A 21423-nucleotide genomic window follows, 5' to 3' on the forward strand; every position below is an offset into this window, starting at 1 on the left:
CACCAAAATTCCTTTCCTTATCATCGAAACTGGAATACCAAGCCGAAAAAGAAAAAAAAACAGTAACAGAGTTCTTAAAACTGCAAACAAACAAACAATAACGAAAGCGGCGCATCCTGTATAGTATAGAACGGGCATCAGTATTCGCTGCGCGCGCGCACACGACAATAGCCGATTGTTGGCGAAGTGTGCCGAATGCGTCACGGCCGGCAGACGCCGCGGTGACGTCAGACCGCACCCATAGGCGATGGGGAACGGTTTGGAACTGGCTACACTGATGGTGTAGAGGAACGAGTTATAATTTTTTTAGCTAGGACTAATAATTGTGTAATGAGTCTAGTTGTTTGTTATGAGTCTGGGTGTTATCCCACTAATATTATAAAGGCGAAAGTTTGTAAGTGTGGATGTTTGTTACTTCTTCGCGTCAAAATTGCTCAACCGATTTTAAAGAAATTTGGTATCGAGTAAGCTGACACCCTGGATTAACACAGGCTACGATTTACTCGGCAAGCTCATTTCTAACTTTACATTTTTGTAACTATAAAAACAATTGAATGACGACAATCTGTGAACATTTATAACAAAAAAAAATCGACTTGATTTTTCAGTTCACTGCACAAATCTGGACTTTGGACTATAGACCCACATCTCAAAAACAGACTATAGTAACTAAACTAAGATGTTAACTAACTCAGTTAACAGGCCTACTCAAGGTTAAACCTGTACAGTTACAAAAACCGACTCATTACATTTCAGTTAAGTTTTTATCTTAAGAACCTTGAGAAAAAGTCTCAAATAATTCTGCTGAGGACTGATTAGATATGGTTCAGGTACCGTTTGCGATAGTTTTATGCATTTAATGTATAATAAGAATATTTAACTTTGCTTCTATTTGGCTTATTAGAGAGAGAATTAAGTTGACCTTTATCAAAAGCTATAACCGCATAAGTGATTCGATCACAGGTTAAGCTATGCTTGACGCAGTTGGTCCGTAGATGGGTGACCATCTTTGTCATAGCGAGTTCCTCCGTGTTTCGGAAGGCACGTTAAATTGTGGCTCCCAGCTGTTATTCCTACATCTTTGACAGTCGTTACAGATAGTCAGAAGGTTGAAAAGTCTGACAGCCAGTCTAACCAAGGGGTATCGTGTTTCCCAGGTAACTGGGTTGAGGAGGTCAGATAGGCAGTCGCTCCTTGTAAAAAACTGGTACTTAGCTGAACCCGGTTGGAATGGTAGCCGAGTCCAGCATAGTTGGGAAAAGGCTAGGCCGATGATGATTATAATGGATTATCTCTACTAATATTATAAAAGGGTAAGTAGGTTTGTGTGCAGCTAGGGTCATACATTTATTGGGAAAAATAAATCCAATATTTCCTGCAAATATATTTTTCTTTAGCCTATTTGTCCGGAACCATCAAAATCACGATTTCTACTGGCTGAATATCATAACTCCTATTGTATTTTGTCCTATTTAACTTTAAAACCTGTAAATCTATTCGCATCGACTGTTTCTAATAGTACTTTTTTCACATGCCCAAGTACACCCAGACTCAGAACAAGCATTCGTGGATCACACAAAGGCTTGTCCTACGCGGGGATCGAACTCGCGACACGTCGCGCACAGTAGGCTTGGCGTGGCCACCTCAACCACTCGACTATCAATGCACTCAATGTTCCTCATTTTCCCAGTCTTAATGCTTTATTTTACTTCTAAGTCTAGACAGTGTTGGCCTCAACTCGTAGTTACTCATTGTCCACAGTTAACTGAACGATCCGGTCGTAATCGTAAAGCGGTATTAACTCAAGTTAACCTTAACCGTTTGAACGGCGACCCGGTTTGCGGAACGACTTCATTCTATTGCTAAATGTGTCAGCTGATATTCGGACGAAGTTGAGTCTTTAGCTTTTAGCCTCATTAGTGGAAAAATTGGTAGTATTTTAACGGTTTTTTCGTTGGATATATGATAATTATTGTGAGGACTCGTGGGGCGATACCACGAGATCTTCTTTTCAAAGACACCTCATTCGCCAGTACAGTCCAAATTTTAGTTTGAAGTGCCAACGAATGACAATTCAAAAATTTGCTATTGTATGACGTTTTTGTAAATGTTTACAGTGCTAAAATCTATTAGCAACAAGGACTAGGCTTCCTTCAAACCATTACAACAAATTTTGGATCTGGCCATACAAGATATCAGAAGATGGTGTGGCAAGTCTCAAAGAAGTTGAAACGAGCATGCCTTATCATGATTTTGGCTGGTTCATATACAATCAATCCTATAGTCGACATTTCGATATTACAAGATACATATTCATTACAGTCGAGAGTTTCTATCAGACTACCCTGAGACCACTTTGTCCCAGGGTAGCAACAAACTATGGGAATAATTTGTTTACTACATATTGGAAGACGAAAGAATCCTGAAGTCCGGTTTCTGTCTTCCTAAGGAAAAGATGTCTCAACAATAATTATACAGAAAAACAGTCACCGTTACAACTTGCCTTCGTATCTGATTGCTGCTATCAGTCACTTCAAACAAAAGAAAGTTGCATTCTACACATTAAACATAACGAAAACCCTCCTCTGATAAATATATATAATTGATAATATTGTAAGGTGAAGTCGCATGTTGTAGGGCACGCCAAATATTAATTTACTTAAGTATTTTTGCACGAGAGATAACGGGTGTTAGGGAAATAGAATTCTTCGCTTAAAGTTATGTAATAAATGATATTATTATTGGAAGTTCTACAAATAACAAACTGTGAGATTTCTATGGGAAGATATTTCTATTTCTTGTGGACAAAGAAACACGACATATATTCTCTTTTCCTACATATCATAAACAAAAATAAAGGTTGTCTGTGACAAGTTTACATTTACATCCGTAAGTATGTTTCCAATTCAAACATTTAACGTAATTCGGATCAGTCGATCACACAAACAATTTATGTTTATATTTAGATTATTTATTATCACACACTTATTAAAACAGCAAATTAGTTTTGTTTCGCGACAAAACTTCCTCAAACCTACAAAAAGACAAAAAACAACCATCAGAAATACAAACTACAAGTACAAATTCCCGAAAACAATTGACTTCTTAAATTCCACGAACAGATATCATCCATACGTTATCACGACAACGGTTCCCCTCACCCGGCGAGCACTATCTGGAACCGATGTTTGTATCTTATCGGACGAGAGTATCGCTCCACTTCGCGTTATTTTCTTAGGCGGCGATAAAGCTAAGTCACTCGTAGTCGTCAACATGCTTACTTAATATTTCTGAATGTTTGAGGAGTTACGTCACTTCAATGAGAATTGCAGTTTGAAATTGGATGCTTTAAAGTGGGTTTTTGGGTTGTTGCGACTTAGAAGTCTTTATTTATAACAAGCAAAGTGGATCAATCAGGATTTTGCGGTAATTGTGGGGAAAATAGATGGACTTTATAGTCAAATCTTTTACTCGTGGTGTTAATAATGTCTGAGTAATTTAAGGCTAATAACTTCGATTCATCAATATATCAAGGGCAATAAATTAGTCTAGCCTTCTCTCAAGCTATAACGAGAACAGCTTTCAGTCTCTTGAGATCAAACTAATATAATATTTTGCCAAGCGACTGCTCATCTGACCTCAGTAAAGCCATCTTAAAGTTTAGCACAATATACCTTACTAGACATACAATTTCTAATATCACAAAATCACTACTCAACATTCAAAATTACATCCACATAGTCCATTATCTAAGAAATCCAAAGAATCATACTATTATCAACACAGCACATTGATTGATCATATTCGTCGGGGCGTCGTCTGTCGCCGCCCGCTATCTGTACCGACCCAGAGGTCAATCCCATCGGTGCTAGGCATCATGTAACGGAATGCAACCGAGCGGGAGTCAATTGCTCACTCATTCACTCGATACGAGGAAGGATAAGTCATTATATTCAATGGTTTACTTCAAGTTATTTGTTCTACGCGTAATGAACAATTCTGGACAGACAATGAATCAAGTCATCCTATCTAGAAAACAGTTGGTGATAGACGTCCTGAAATTGTGCCACACTGGACCTCCGCGTTTTTCAACTAGTCCAGCATATTCTAGATATTGCACTATATTATAACAGTAGTTTTACTCATCGCCAAAATTTTGAATCAATAACGAATCAATTGACACACGCGTCATCAGAATAGACGCATTACTTTCGAGGCTACAGTGTCTTATAACAATAAATACAAATATCGAAATGTAAATAATAAATGCAGACATCACATATATTGTTCTGAACCCAAAGTAAGCTGCTAAGGCACTTGCGTTATGGAATTCAGATACAACGAAAGTACCACAAACACCCAGACCGAAGACAATGTAGAAATGTGAATTTTTACATTGACCCTACCGGGGATCGAAGCCGGGACCTCAAAGCTAGCGACACCTTGAAACGTGCTCTCCTGCGACTTTCATCACGACTTCAATGTATGCAAGACTACTTCTGGTGCGAACGAGACATACAGTTCCCTATGCTGTCTCAATTCTACAACTGCAACCTACATAAGATGATGGCCTACCAGATGGGAACACATTTTTTAAAGTTTAACATCTAAGAGCCAGTAGTGATGATACGCCCACAGCAAAGCCGAGAGACGAAAACGTGTGAAGTAATAGCGGACTAATAATCTTGGCCTTGAAGGTAATTGAGGGTCTCGGAGGAGGCCAGAGGAGGTCGGCGGAGTTAGCGGGATTATGTCATGATGAGACATCGAATTAAGGATCGAGGACGAAGTCTGCTTCATTAGAATTGTTGCCGTTTAGGTGTATTGAAGCATTTTCATGGCTTTGCTTGGGATACTAGGCAAATGTATTGTCTTTTGAAAAGTAATTTAGTGAAGTAAACAAAAAGGCAGGAGACCTATTATAACTAAATACTTTTAAATAGCCTTTACCTAAGCCATTTTGGGGTCTAGCCCGGATTCAGCCACCAAAAGCTACAGTATCCCATTGCACAACTGCCACATTTGTAATGACAAAACGACTGACAAATATCAATATCACATGAGGACTATTGACGCTTTTTAACCGACTTCAAAAAAAGGAGGAGGTTCTCAATTCGACTGTATTTTTTTTTTATGTTTGTTACTTCGTAACTGGCGATTGGGTGAACCGATTTTCATGATTTTTTTTTTATTTGAAAGCTTGTGCTTCCCGTGTGGTCCCATTATCACCATTTCAATATCTGATGATGGGATCTTGACGAAATCGGGGGAACTCTTCAATAAATAACAGCAGATTAACCGCAATTGTTGCTATAACATATCTAAGCATTGTTTACGCCATCACACAACATATTATCACGCCTGTACTCACTACAAAGGTTTAAAAACTATTTCGAAAAAAAATAATATTCAAGGGCACCAACAAAGTTTTACAAAAAACACAATACTGAAACTAATTTGAAGTCGGTTTTTTTTTTGTGAAAATTGTATTATATATTGACATATCAATTATCAAAGAACTTCTAAATCTTTTAGACACTATACATGCCAAAAAGAATATGCAACACACCTCCTTTACCATCGGTTAAAATACTCTAAACTAAACACCATCACATCCTCTTACAGCCGAGCGTGAAACTCGGTTACCTACATAACGGCGCGGGCGGGGCAGCGAGGGGCGGCGAGGCGCGGGGTGCGGAGTACGGATCCTGCTATAAATAGTGCGTGCACCGACTGCCCTCAGGAAGTCAGGGTGCCAGCGTTACGGTAACGCGCTGTTACACATAAGTGTGTTGTAAAAACATCCTTAACTTACATGTGGCTAAACAAAAACAGTCGGTTTCAAGGTTACAGTATGCTCGATTACTATGAGCTCGGCAAGCAATGCGGTAGCGGTATTTTACTTGGTACTACTAACAGAAAACTCAAAAAGCTTGTTTACCCGAGAGTTTTGTTTGAATCAAAGATTTTTGGATCCCTTACAAAGCTGATTTGATTTGCAGTCATTATAAATCAAATGCTTAATTTTGATAGTTGCTGCCGTTGCTGGGTATGGACATTCGACTGTCTAACAACTGCCAGCTATACAGAAGGGGCATGACAGAACTCACCGTATGATAAGGTAGTGATGTGATGATATCCTAGATCATTTCTGACACGGCAACTACTTTAGTCCTGAAGATGGAAACGCTCTTGCGTCGTATGTGAATAATTAGACTTCCTGGAAAAGATTCGCAGACAAAGCAGGCATGTGAAGCAATGTGAGTTCACCATTTTGGTAGGTATTTGTAACTGTGTATGAAGGATTGCAACGCATTGCCATACACCGACACTAAAACGCGGATGACGTAGCACGGTGGTTCAGGTGTAGTCAGTAAAAGTCTGACACTACCCATTTCCTCCCCCGAGGGAGTGGGTGTTCATGAGGAATCCCCCGCCTTACCAAAAAATGAATAATTTTCCTTGTTTTTTCCACATTTTCCGATGTATCTTCAGCCCAGATCTATCTGGTACTTTCTTCAAAAGGCCAGTCCAAAGAAATACCGTGCATTGGTTTATGCATATCTATTCGCATTGAAATTGTCTGGACTTCAAAAGAAACTGTGACCCCTTGAGTTTGTTTCTTCACAGGGTAGTCAGATAGGAAATGTCGACTCCAGCGTTCTCAAAAAAATAAGACTTGTAAAAGTGATGATATATCCTACTTACAGAATAAATGATTTCATTTCATTTCATTGCTCATATTAGTCGCAGCGTGATGTCATATAGCCTATAGCCTTCCTTGATAAATGGTCTATTCAACACAAAAATATTTTTTAGTATTAGTAGTTCCTGAGATTAGCGCGTTCAAGCAAACAAACTCTTCAGCTTTATAATATTAGTATAGATACACTTGGAATTTTCGAGATACATACAACCACCATAACATGGTGTGGTATTCACCATGAGCCAGCGAACAGGTCGTGACTCCCAAATTATCCTGAGTCCATTGCAATGTAGCCCAACGGTCGAATCGTGTCTCTCTTTCACTCCTACACATAATATATTGCTGTCCTCTTCATATTTCGTATACCGGTTTCGTTTTTGTACAAAAAAGTGGATCGTATACGACGTTTGATTGTGGTGTGGGTTCTGTATAAATTGATAATGTTTGGGTTTGTAATATTTCATGATAACCATAAAATGTATTTACTTTTCATGGGGAAAAATGGTCTTCTTCATCGGCATCACGTACCTACTTTTAACCGACTGGGTCAGAGAGAGTTAATAAATGTTTGAAAAGTTTTTTGAATTTGTCAAAATATGGCATTATAAAACAACTGGATTCCGAAGCGTAACTGAACCCCAAGTTGTGTTGTTGCCGGCTTCCAGTCTTACCGGATCATCTAAACACCGTTGTTTACAGAGTAACTGTCTATCTGACCCCCCACAAATATGTACTTCCCAAACGCAGATTGATTAATGTCATATTTTCCTTGAAATCTGACAAAGCACTTTTCTACCATCATAATCAGCTCACGTTTCAATTTCTACCAATATTTGTTTATCGCATAAATACAAAGCAAATACAAAATACCGTGTCTACAGCTACTTTGAGAGTCTCTAAAAAGCAAATAGCTTTTAAAACGAAGTACAGTCAGCAAGGAATTCAATGAACAAATCATATTTAACTTAATAATATTAATCAGTGAGATATAGATTTTTTTTCTCTTTCTAAAGGAGTAGAGTGAGTAGGAGACGAGTTCATCACGCCTTAAAGGGCTAGTGAAAAATGGAAGGAGGGAAGGGAGGCTTTTGCCCACCAGTGGGACAAAATAGGTTTATGATATATAAAATTAATTATTCTCAAACAATCCAGAATGAAAAAATTACGAGAGAGTTACGAAACCTAGATGTGAAATATTGAAATCTAGAATCGCCTGATCCAGCGTGGTGGTCAATGCTAAATCATAATTATGTACAATATAGAAAATCCACCCGTGGAACATTTACTAGCTAGAATTAAAATCCCATTTTGTTAAGCAACAGTACAACGACCCATTAACTTGGTGTAATTAATTAAGATAATTAATTATATTAACGCAAAGCCCGTTTGTTGCTGACCATACACTACATATCCTTATTAAGACTAGTTGCTAGTTTTTTAGTACTTTAGGATTAGACTAGATTCTGAGCTAAGTCGTATTTGGGTGTGTTAGATCTTAGATTAATGGGACCGGTGGGTTTCAGGCCGTTTGGCAGCCAAGACATGTTTTTATGATTAAGGAGATTTATTGAGCTGTGGACAGGTTAAGTGTATACAGATTTAATTTGAGATTTTAAAATGTTTAAGTGTTCCTTCTCATTATTTTTCGAAGCTTTTATGTAATTTGCAAAGTATTTATTCTTTTTAAGACGATTTTAAAATATGTTTTTGTATGTTACGGAGCGACTGTCTATCTGAAGACACAACGCTATGTTACTGGTAACACAGTATCACATAGTAAGACTGCGTCACAACTGTAATGACTTGACTGTCCAAATTCTACATGACACTGTCGAAGACCAGTTACTTAAAACAAGATCTCCGATGCACCTAACGGAGTACAATTCTTATACGTTTAGAATCACCCATCAATAGATCAACCGCAGCAAGCACAACTTAACTATAACCATCCTTAAGCATTACTAAGATATCTTTGAACAAGCTTGTAAATTTACTAACGGTCACCCATCAACAGCACGGCCGGGTCGAGCACAGCTTAACTTTAATTACCTAACTAATTTGGTAGTTTACCCTTAGCCACGGACCCCTGTCGCAAGAATACGAAATCTCCTATCTATATTAGTACATTATCTCTATAAGACAGAAATGCCTTAGTCACCTCTCTCTCTGCCCACCCTCGCAACATTGATATTTTTGCAATACACATAGTGGAGCGCGCTCGATATGACTTGAAACTTGATGTTGGAGATAAAATAAATTAGTTTTGACACGTGATATGATGTTAACATAATTGTGAATGTGTAATGGTGTGGAAAATTATTTGTCATGCATAGGTTGTTTTGAATGTGTAATATGAATAGATATTAATAATCTAGTATTATTATACAAGTAAATATAAAGAATATAATATATTTAGTCAAGTTTTTGCAACACAATTCTTCAAATTATCATATAGTACGAACAGAAGTAAAAAAGAAATACTTCAGCTCTAATATTTGACAGCCAAAACAAACCACAAATTATTTTTATTTAAATCTATACTAATATATAAAGCTGAAGAATTTGTTTGTTTGTTTGAACGCGCTAATCTCAGGAACTACTGGTCCAATTTGAAAAAATCTTTTTTGTGTTGAATAGATCATTAATCGAGGAAGGCTTTAGGGTATAAACCATCACGCTGCGACTAATAGGAGCGAAGATACAAAGGAAAATGTGAAAAAAATAGGGCAGGTATAAATCATAACTTATATTTTCTACCCACGGGGACGAAGTCGCGGGCAACAGCTAGTAATACATAAACTTATCGGTAGCATAAAACTTACTCATCCCTGACACAGTCGAGTAAAGACATCTAATCAAAACCAACTAAAAGCAAATTACGATTTATCTTTCAGAGATTCCAGTACAAATAATAATATAAAATACAAAAAGCACCAAGATGCAGACTGTTCGAGCGTCGTACACTGTAAGTTGTGTAAAAGTTCATCCATATCGCGAGGGAAACCGGTTCTATCGGGCTTAGGGTACGTGCTGCACACGGAGCGAGATATTAGTCATGCTATGATAATATACAGAGCTATACTTTGAAATCAATATCAAAAAGCTTTCATTTCAAAAACTATTCTCGTAGGAAGGAATTTAATCCTTGTGTCGCGAGGTTTTCTGAAGCATACAAGTCACATGCACAAAGGCAACTAACCTCAGAACAAGCATTCGTGGATCACACAAATGCTTGTCCAAAGCGAGGATAGAACCCGCGACACGTCGCACGGTGGGCTGAAAATCGGCTTTCATAGACATAGGGATTTAAATTTGAAAGTGCTTGTTTTTATGCCGGATATCGCTTCTATTAGTGATTACTACGTACGAAAATGAACCCCAGCGAATTCTGCCCAAAATCGAAGGAAATATTAATAATTTACGAAAAATTTGTATGAAGCTTGTATGAAAAATCGAATTATTTCCAAAACGGCATGTTTAACCGTAATATCCTTCGAGGTGGTCATAGTGCTAATTATTTATGATTTTTTGGTTGCCGATTTAACGAAAAATTTAATGCCGTTTTTTTTTTAAAATCGTCAAAATATTTTTATTTTTTTTTACATGTGAAACGACCCCTTTTAGTGTCAAAGATGAAAATTTCGATATTATATTAACCCATATATTAACAACAAACAAAACAAGAACAATAAAATAAAAAAATTGCTGTTTTTAACACATGTTTACTAATTTAAATAATAAAAAAACACATTTTCAAACTCTTATTTAGGTAAGTTATATTATATACAAAATTATTTAATTTTAGGAATTATTACTAAGCATTTGTAAAAAAAAGAAAAAAAGACAATATATCATTAAATATTACAAAAAAACCCGAACACATTCAAATAAAAATTTACTAATATGTACATATATAATTTTGCTACATATTTTCCCTGTCACTCTCGTTGTCAGACTCCAATTTTGAGTCCGCATCCAGATTGGATATATCCAAAAACTCGAACTCAGTTTCCTGACATTGAATTAAGTCGAGAGTTTCAGCAAAAAAGCTCTTTTTCTTGGCATTTAACTTAGGCCTTTGTGCACTTAGCAAAGGATCCGAAGAAACAACAAGCATATTTAAAATGTCCTGATAGGAATCCTACCTGCTTCTTTTTCGCGAATGATGTTCTCGAAACCTCCTAAAATCTTTGTTTCGAGACGCTGAGGTTTCTTCCGAGTGTGTCCCAATCGGCACAATATTATTTTTTTCGATTATGTCAGCCCCATGGATTAATAATTTATGAACCGTTGACGAGGTGTAGTACCAGTCGTACAATAATACCTACGTTCTTTTCAGCTGTTTTGTGGGCATAATCTCTAAATTTTATTATATCGACCTGCTCTCCAGATGTAATTGCTTGTGAAATAACAGCAAATCTTTTGATGAGGTCTTCATCCAAACCGGTTATAGCTGAGGTTTTGTTAGGACACTCAAATAATTTTCTTGCAGTATTCCCGTCATTGGTGGTTCCCGAGCCTTGTTTTACTATATCAATTAAAAGAGAGAGCTCATCTTTGAATTTATTTTGTATTACTTTCTTCCTTGTCTGTAGCATTTCTTTGTGCTCATCATTTCTCGCTGCCCACCGTTTGAAGTCGAGCCTGTATGCAATGTGTAATAGACATTCCATACAATTTATACGGGCGTGTAGGGATGACAAGCCAAATTCATACATATCAGAACACACAATTTTTGATCGCACAGCATCTATGCGGTTCATTTCTGTAGGCTTTGCTAAGCACAGGTAGATGTTGATAAATATCTAGCTCAAACAGAGTTGTCTACGTGTGGGTGTACTATAAACCTCTGGCAACTCCTTCGGAAATATAGGACGGATGGTATTTTATGTTACGTGTACTTAAAAGGCTGTGTTTTTCAACATACACACTAAAAGAAATCGTTTCTTATGTAAAAACAAATAAAAATATTTTGACGATTTTTTAAAAAAAACGGCATTAAATTTTTCGTTTAATCGGCCACCAAAAAATCATAAATAATTAGCACTATGACCACCTCGAAGGATATTACGGTTAAACTTGCCGTTTTGGAAATAATTCGATTTTTCATACAAGCTTCATACAAATTTTTCGTAAATTATTAATATTTCCTTCGATTTTGGGCAGAATTAGCTGGGGTTCATTTTCGTACGTAGTAATCACTAATAGAAGCGATATCCCGCATAAAAACAAGCACTTTCAAATTTAAATCCCTATGTCTATGAAAGCCGATTTTCAGCCCACCGTGCGTCGCGAACATTGAGGTTGGCGTGGGTACCTCACCCAACGGCTAACCTTGTACTTAGATGTGTTTTCAATAAGTTTTTCCTGGACTATTTAATAATACGACAAAAGGGCTTTCAATTTCGACACTTTAAGAATCTCTATAGATTACTATAATCGATTATAAAAAGGAAAACTGAATAAAACGATACAATGCTTTGCGATCGTCTTACATAAACTCTACTACCAATTAAGATCTTAAATTGAGATTACATCTCAGACGATTTCTTCTCGAAAAATCCGTTACATTATAATATCTTCCTCCGATCTATAGCATAGCTATCTAACCACCCAAGGCTAAGGTAACCGGTACGTCGCCGCGAGCCGTCACCGCGAGCTTTTAACCGGGCTTGCGTAACAGTAAGGCTGATTACGATTGACTGCGAGACTTAAATCCGCAACGTTTCGCATAGGAATAGATGTGAGGCTGTGACCTGAGGCTTATGTAACACTGTGGTTATGTTGCTTGGTCAACAATTAACAATCAAACATTGCTTTACGCTGGGAGCTCGTTGTTTCACAGGTTAAGCAATTATTAGCGAAGTCGGTGCGTCACACAAGTTCCTCTGTGTTTCCTAGGGCGCGTTGAATAGACCCGGCTGTCATTAACACACCTTTGACAATCGTTACGTGTAGTCAGAAGCCAGAAAGTCGTATTCGATCCAATCTCGCCTCGTCACTCAGTCACTGATAGTCACGTACTAACAACTTAACAACAATAGTTAGTCTACAGAGATAACTTATACACAGAACATAAGAATGTTGAAGAAAGTGCCAGTGGTAATAAGCGAAACACTTATTTTTGCTACGACTCCCGCATTAATTATTTACCCTTTGGTCGCGAGGATTACACATCATTCAAGTCACATGCACAATGACAGTACTCAAGACAAGCAATCGTGGTTCACACAAATACTGGTTACCTCAAAAACTCGGGTATCCGTATCAGTCAAATAGATATCTCTTTTAATATTTAACTTATTGGACAGACGACGATGAGCGACATCAGACAGGGGAAAAAATAAGTTTGGATCGATTGGACCTAGTGTCACTTCAATGTGGACACTTCCATCCATTCGTCTATGTTCCACGCACGTACATGACCAGACAATAGCAACTCCGTACTCGGAACTATTAACTAGACAGCTTAGTACGCATTCATCTGTTTTAGGATAATTATCGACTGATGGAGCGGAGCGGACTGTGAATTGACTAATTAAAGCGATCAGGAGGCACTCTTAGTCTCGCCAATGTAGTCGGGTGAAATAGTCAAAGCCCCTTTAAATAAATTACCCTGTCTCCACTTCACCTCGATGGAAAAGCACTTTTCAACACGAGAAAGATATAAATAATCTAATTAACGATAAATTCCTAACTGGGACATCCAAATTTGTTTTAAGAACTACATCGTCATCGTCATCATCGTCAGCCTTTGTCCTCCCAATGCTGGGCATAGGCCTTCCTTTTCTCGTGCAAATTTCTTCGGTCCTGTACCTGTCCATACATCGCTGCCAAAACATCATACAGTGATTTTCCCTGTCACCAACCACTAGCCAACAAAAAACTCCCTGCAAGTATGAACGAGACGAACTCTGACCCCACTCCACACACACACACATCACACTACACTACATGCAGTACATTAGCTGGGGCCGTTTCCGCGGCGATCTGGCGCGGTGCCAGTGACGTCACCTTATAGCCACCTAGCCGTACTACAAGAACTATGTTATGATATTTCTGTAGACTGAAGTTCCAGTTGTGTATCCTTGGGATGGATTATTCGATATTAGGGGAATCGACATGGAGAAGTATAAGGTGAATTGGAAGCCAGCGTGTAGCAGTCTGAAAGGTATGGAGTTTGTTACCGTATTTTGTCCATAGGAATGTTATTTGGAAGCGTGCACCTATAGTCATCAAGTATCGTTATAAAAGTGCTTGGAAAATGGCCTACTTGAAATAGAACCTTTTGATTTTTGTGTGCCTTGGCGTAAACATCATATTTTTCACTTTAGTCGTAATCCACTTCGAATAGCGCATTTTCGCTTCGAATAGGTAGAGAATGTGCATCTGAAGAAATATAATGAGTGTAAAGCTCGAACACAGCCTTATTGTTCTTTGAAATCTCGTTTTTATAACTAACGAATAGCGAATTAATAATACCGGGTCAAGTGCTAGTCGAAGTTACGACACTGAGGGTTTAGTAGATAATACAAATTGTCTTAAACAAGTAACACATATTGGTTTGATGACAAAAAGGGGGTGCGTAACTAATCATATTTATCATGAACCCGACTTTCTTTAAGTATAAGAGTTCTTTGCCCCGTGATGGGACATTTACAGATATTACTATCGGTTTACTCCAAGATGGCCGCGATAAATCCATTGTCATTTATCATAATATAAATATGAGAGATTGCGTTAAACTTATATAATGTATGTACTCTGAAAAATAAATAACACACCCATTTATTAGCACTGCACACAACATACTAATTGGTCTTATTAGCTTTAAGCAATAGCTGTAAAAACATTACCCTTGTTATGAAGCAGTTCAATAAAAGGTAGTTTTTTTTTTTTTTTTTTATTATCACAAACACGTTTTCTTACAATCTATGCTATAAACCTGTGCTCCACAAAACCGTTTACACGTTTTGTCTGCGGAATGCTAAATTATTAACTTAAAAATATAATACTTTAATAATGCGGACACTTAAATCTAATATACATATATGACTATCTTTATAACTTGATACTTATCTGTACTTAAGACTAATAACCAACCAAAATAACAATTAAAGATAACTAAAAATAAAATAAAAAAAATATTATTATTATTATTGTCAATAGCTGACAATTTGGATTAATAAGTATATTTATTAATCCAAATTGTCAGCTAAATCCAAGCCAAATTTCATTTAAATCTGTCAAGCCGTTTGAGCGTAAAGAGGTACAAAATATTCAACCTAAAAAACTTTGAACAGTACATAATATTAGTCCTGTATTCTAATGTAGGTTACGAACTACTTGCTCGTTGAATTTCATCGAAATCCGTCGAGTAGTTTTCGCGGAAGCATGTCGCAAACAAACTTTCACGACAACTATATTAAGATGCTTTAGTGGGTAATAAAAATGGACACTAAAATCTTTAAAACCTGTGAAGCGAGCGTCGTGTGGGCTCTCGAAGGGTTTGCTTTTTAATTGTTTTCATCAATAGATATACACTCACTACGTATAACGTACCAAGAGTGGCATGTTGGTACAGTGGTTGGTAACTCAGACTGTTACACTAGAGGTCGTGGGTTCGATTTGACAATAACTATATGTGTGTGCTGAGCATAGGTGTTTGTTGTGTGTTATTTATCTCTTTCGAGTTTGTATTTAAGATATTTTAAGTATGCTTATCATATCTCTGATCACGACACTAAAAGGTCTGCTTAGAATATAAAAGAATTTTAAAATTAACTTGTTTGGAAGAATATTTTTATAGAAGGTGTTACGTTAAATTAGGTCCATAATATTTTGTTTGCAGGGCTACAAATAGTGTCTGATGCAGGACCAGACGAAAGTGTGTGAGTGTGAAACTGATATAACATAATAATATATTAAGATTCATGAGATACAGCCCGCTGATATACGGATAATGGAGTCTCTAAAATAGGGTTCTATTGGCACCCTTTGAATACGTCATCATAAAAAACCAATATATAAAAACAAACTATGACGACCTCCGTGGTCGAGTGGCGTACGCACCGGTTTCAAGGTGTCGCTAGCTCTGAGGTCCCGGGTTCGATCCCCGGTCGGGTCAATGTAAAAATTAACATTTCTACATTGTCTCGGGTCTGGGTGTTTGTGGTACCTTCGCTGTATCTGAATTCCATAACACAAGTGCTTCAGCAACTTACTTTGGGTTCAGAACAATGTATGTGATGTTGTCCGCATTTATTTTATTATTTTTATAAACTACCTTTATACCCTTAAACTAAACTTCCTATCTTGACAAATAACATGGAAATAGACTTTTAAATATAAAAACAGTAAACAAATACAACGACCGTTGAATTAACTAGTTTAAAGAACCGTTTATTTCCTACGTTAACCGTCTACGACAGAACTAGTTGGATTCACTAACGAGTTAATGCTAGTTGTCAGTTAGCGTAACGCGACATTTCAAGAGACTAATTGTTTAATTAATAACGGTTTACTCACTGGCGTTTTTATCGGAATATCCCGACTAGTTTCGGACCCGACGGGAGTCCTTAATCATTAGCTGTCGCGGCGGCGATTGGGCGTGTCAATAAATACGAGTTTATTCAATAAATATTATTAATAATTATGAATACCAATCACGAAAGTTTTTATAATAACTTAACGAGGCTTTATCGGGCTTTCATTGCTACCCCGGACTACTTGGCAAGACTTTAAGAACCTACAATAGGCTCTGGAGTAGGCGTACTAATAAATAAAAAATCTTTATATCCATCCACGACCCATTTCTAATGAAAACTAATAAAAAATCTAATAAACATAATTCTTAATGACCGTCAATAAAACTGGAATACATTTACAATAGGGGTGTATTACCCTATGCGAAGGGTGCAATGTGTATAATAAGACCCCTGCTACACTATCGACTCAACTCGCGCGATTACTGCCCCCACACACATATTCAGTACACTACAGTCAGATAATATATCGGCCCAGCCTTTTCCTAACTATGTTGGGGTCGGCTTCCAGTCTAACCGGGTTCAGATAATTACCAGTATTTTACAAGGAGCGACTGCCTATCTGACCTCCTCAACATGATACCCCTTAGTTGTCAGATTTTCAAGCTTCTGACTACCTGTGACGACTGTCAAAGACCGCCTTTCGAAAAACGGAGGCACTCGTTATGACTAAGATGGTGACCCATCTACAGACCAACCGCGCCACGTATAGCTTAATCTGTGATCGAATCACTTCACACACACATAATATACCATAGTCAGACAATATAGAAAGTCTTGAATCGATTCGTATATGAATGGTTTTACAACAACAACAATAATAAAAACTGCGATAAATCAATGTAATAGCTTTTGGTTATTTTTTATTCTCTGTCTAGACTAACGGGGGATTCTTGGCTGGTTTCCAGATTAAAATCCAGACTTAATAGAGTCATATTGGATAGTTTCGTCGACTTGAAGATTTTGCGTCTAGATTTGGAAAGTTCTTTGGGAGATATTTGTCGTCTCTTAAATATGTAGGTTGTTTTTGTTTCCGAAAAGCCAATAAATAACTTTTAGATAACTCTTCAGGACAGAAACACGCCTATTCTCTATACGCAGGAATAAAATGGAAATGTTTGTTTTTTATGTGATATTTCAACATAAAAAACAAACATTTCCATTTCCAATGTCATTTCCGCTAATTTACACGATGCCAAAACCTGACAAACATTTTGTTTTAGGACTTATGTGGACTACGCCTTAATTTTAAAGTATAATTGCAAACAACGTGACGATCACTTGGAAATAAACTTCCAAAGACGCTTCGACGTCTCAATCTACATTTCTTTTTCTTTAGCTTACGACTATTACAATTATATTATCCAATCCAGAAATTACTCTGCATTAGTTTCTACACTTAAAGTCACATTATGTGACTTTAAAAGAAACCGCGCCCCCTGAATTTATTTCGACATTACTTCTCAGGGTAGTCAGATAGGAAATGTCGACTCCAGCGTTCTCAAAAAAGACATGTTAAAGTGATGATATATCCTACTTACGGAATAAATAATTTCATTTCATGATCACATAACCTGACCTACAAAATATTAGTTCTGCAAATGTCTGTAACATTCTGTATTGGACACACACGTACCGTGTGAGTGGGCGAAAATAATCAATTATTATCATTGAGCAACAAACACACCACCTTCTATATTTGTTAAATAAATATTGTATAATTGTACACGCTATCGTTTTTATGCAAGAACAACACTGAGATATCTGTATTCTTCTTGACTATCGCAGAACAGAATAGCATGTAGAGGCGACATTATGCTATACGTGGTAATTCTTAGGATCTAAACAGACGGACCGCATTTCAACTGCAATCCAACTGCAAATTTGACGTTAAAGCAACCGTCACACGACTGCACGCCGACTGCAATTGGACCGCACACGGTTGGTTCGCAGCTCTATTGCAGTCTTGTCAACTGCATTCAAACTGCGTCCGAAATGCAAATTTGCAGTTGGATTGCAGTTGAAATGCGGTACATCTGTTTAGACCCTTAAACAAAGAAATCCTGTTAAAATACAGTAAAGCACGGAAAGCAGAGTCGTTTACGTCACTACACCAAATGCTGATATTAAAATGCTTAGTGTATCGTTTTTTTCTTATTTAAAACAAAGAAATAAGAATAAAAATGTTTCTGGTGAAATTGAATCAATGTCCTTCAACAGGAGTTCGATACTCTCACTAAAACTCACAAAACAGCTAAACCGATTGTGCTGATTTTGAAGCCATAGGTACAAAAACTAGTATTATTAAATCTATACAATATTTTTTGCAAAAAATCTATCCGTATACTAAAACCCGCATAACTGCGCAATCTTTCGTGAGATAATTGCGCAAACACAACAGTCTGCAGGCTAAACATTACATAACATGTACATATATTGTGTGACTAAACAAACAGACGAGATGGCAAGGATAACGTCATGTTTATTAACAGACCAATGCAGTTAGCCTGAACGCTGGCATCGAAATAGGCTTTAAAAGTGTCGTGATAGCCCTGCGGTTTTCAATATACAAGGGGCAGGTTCGATCCCAAATTAATGTCACTATTTCAAATTTATATGTACTTTTTTAATTATTCTAAGACACAATTGACTTACGGTGAAGAAAAGCACTCAATACTCAATACTTTATTGCTTCCATAATGTAGTTACAGGTGGTAATTTTAGGTAGAATGAACAATTATGGACCCCGTGGGGCACAGCATTATGGAAGGAGAGAGTGCTACTTGGTTCTCTATTTTTTTATATTTAACTTTTGATTACGTCATGGCGATAGGGACCAATGTAAATTTTCCTAATAGTACATTTAAGACTTTTAAATTAATTTATAATACACACGACAACCCAAAAACAAGAGTGTTCAAAGTTTGTTGCACCATAGTTTAGTTATTCGACTGTCTATAAAACAAACCTTTGCCCAGCAGTGGGACATTCTCAAGTCAATATCTATATTTTTAAAGCCGTAGTGATATGGCTAGTGATTGCCACGTGACCAATTACGTACAGTTATCAATAACGCAGCTTATCAGCTGCACCTATGTGTAACATGTACGGTTTTTCAACGGCAATCAGTTGAATATACAGACAGCTAGAAAAGTGATCTAGTTTTAAATCAGTCTAGCAGATGTAATTGTAGTATGGTTGATGTACAATGTGATGCCATGTTTAACCCTTAAGCTTAAAACACCCTTAAAAACCTTAGTTTTGCTGGTTTTCTTCATTGATCTTTATTTATTGAATTTCAAAAAACATTGATGCGTGTCGGGATTTGAACTCACAACCTTTGTTTTGACATTCCAATGGTCATATCTTTTGATAGTAACTGTCGTGAGAATGATTCATTATTAAATGATGTAACGGTTTACTCACGCGTATTTATCGGGGTAATCCCGCCGCGTCTGCTCATGATTAAGGACTCCAGTTGGGTCCGAAACTAGTCGGGTTACCCCGATAAATACGCGTGAGTAAACCGTTACATCATTTAATAATGGTCATATCATTAGGTTATCACTGCTCGTAAAACTACAAAAAAATTGGGAATCAATAATACTTCTAAACGTCATCATCATCATTGGCCTAGCCTTTTCCCAACTATGCTGGGGTCAGCTTCCAGTCTAACCGGATACAGCTAAGTACCTGTGTTTTGCAAGGAGCGACTGCCTATCTGACCTCCTCAACCCAGTTACCTGGGCAACACGATACCCCTTGGTTAGACTGGTTGTCAGACTTTTTCAAGCTTCTGACTACCTGTAACGACTGTCAAAGATGTAGGAATAACAGCCGGGACCCAAAATTTAACGTGCCTTCCGAAACACCCATCTACGGAGCAACCGCGTCAAGCATAGCTTAACCTGTGATCGAATCACTTATGCGGTTATAGCTTAGCCACGAGCTCCTCCTTAGCCACAACATATAATATTTTTTTTCTCGAACTTACATACATATCATTTTACAAACGAATGAAATGCTAATAATCTTTAAAATGACAATTTACAAAAAAAAGTGAAGTCAACGTTCTGTATCCACATAAATTTAACCACTCATGAAATAGTGAAGACGTATAAAAAAACATCTCTCGAGCCAGAACAATGGGTTAGGAAAAAAACATGACAAAAAGTCAAGCTTTTTATGTGGAAGTAGGTAGACACGCATTTATAAGTCACTTTGATATAAACTATCGGGTATTTCGACTAGTTTTTTTTGAAACCAATCTTTAATCACACATAAGCTGCAAAGATTAGATGATGGTGACTCTGGTTGGGTCTGAAACTAGTCCTGAGTTCCCGATGAATACGTGTGAGTGGACCGTTGTATATTAGAAAGTATACACTATACATGGTTGAGGTCACCATGCTAAGCCCACAACACGCGACGTATCGCGAGTTCGATCCTCGCGTAGAACAAGCATTAAAAATTTGTGTGATCCACGAATGGTTGTCCTGAGTCTGAGTGTCTTTGTGCATGTGACTTGAATGTTTGTGAAACCCCCGCGATACAAGGATAAAATTCCTTAATGCGGGAGGACTTACCAAAAATTTAAAAATGTCTAGAATTGCTTGTATAAACAGCAAGTATTGATAACGGACAACTTGACAGTTAAAAATAAATTAAACTTGATAATTATTGTAAGTTTGCAGAACTTGTCTCGCGTCTAGAGGTTACGTAACTTATATTTGCAGTTGCACCAGAGTTTAAGCTTTCACTTGAAGTTGAACGAAGTTATATGCAGTTATATTTTCGCACGATTATCTATACTACTATATAAAGCTGAAGAGTTTGTTTGTTTGTTTGAACGCGCTAATCTCAGGAACTACTGGGCCAAATTGAAAAATTCTTTTTGTGTTGAATAGACCATTCATCGAGGAAGGCTTTAGGCTATAAACCATTACGCTGCGACTAATAGGAGCGAAGATAGGTACAATGGAAAATGGGAAAAAAGCAGGGCAGGTATAAATCATAACTTATATCTTCTACCCACGGGGACGAAGTCGCGGGCAGCAGCTAGTTGTCTTATAAAGATATCTTGCCTATGTTTAGCCTGTTTAAGATGTGATGAAAATCCTTCGTCATTCAAAGTACTTTAAAGTTTTTTTTTTACAGGGTTGACATTTTTTT

The 21423-nt window shown here is 37.2% G+C and overlaps 1 protein-coding gene across 5 annotated transcripts in view; it reads right to left on the reverse strand.

Moving 5' to 3' along the window:
• LOC113496708 (protein hu-li tai shao) overlaps nucleotides 1-21423 on the reverse strand; it is an 87875-nt gene that overhangs the window by 60078 nt on the left and 6374 nt on the right. The gene's annotated exons all lie outside the window — the stretch shown is intronic.

This window comes from Trichoplusia ni, chromosome 8, assembly GCF_003590095.1.
Source record: "Trichoplusia ni isolate ovarian cell line Hi5 chromosome 8, tn1, whole genome shotgun sequence".
Taxonomy (NCBI): Eukaryota; Metazoa; Arthropoda; class Insecta; order Lepidoptera; family Noctuidae; genus Trichoplusia; species Trichoplusia ni.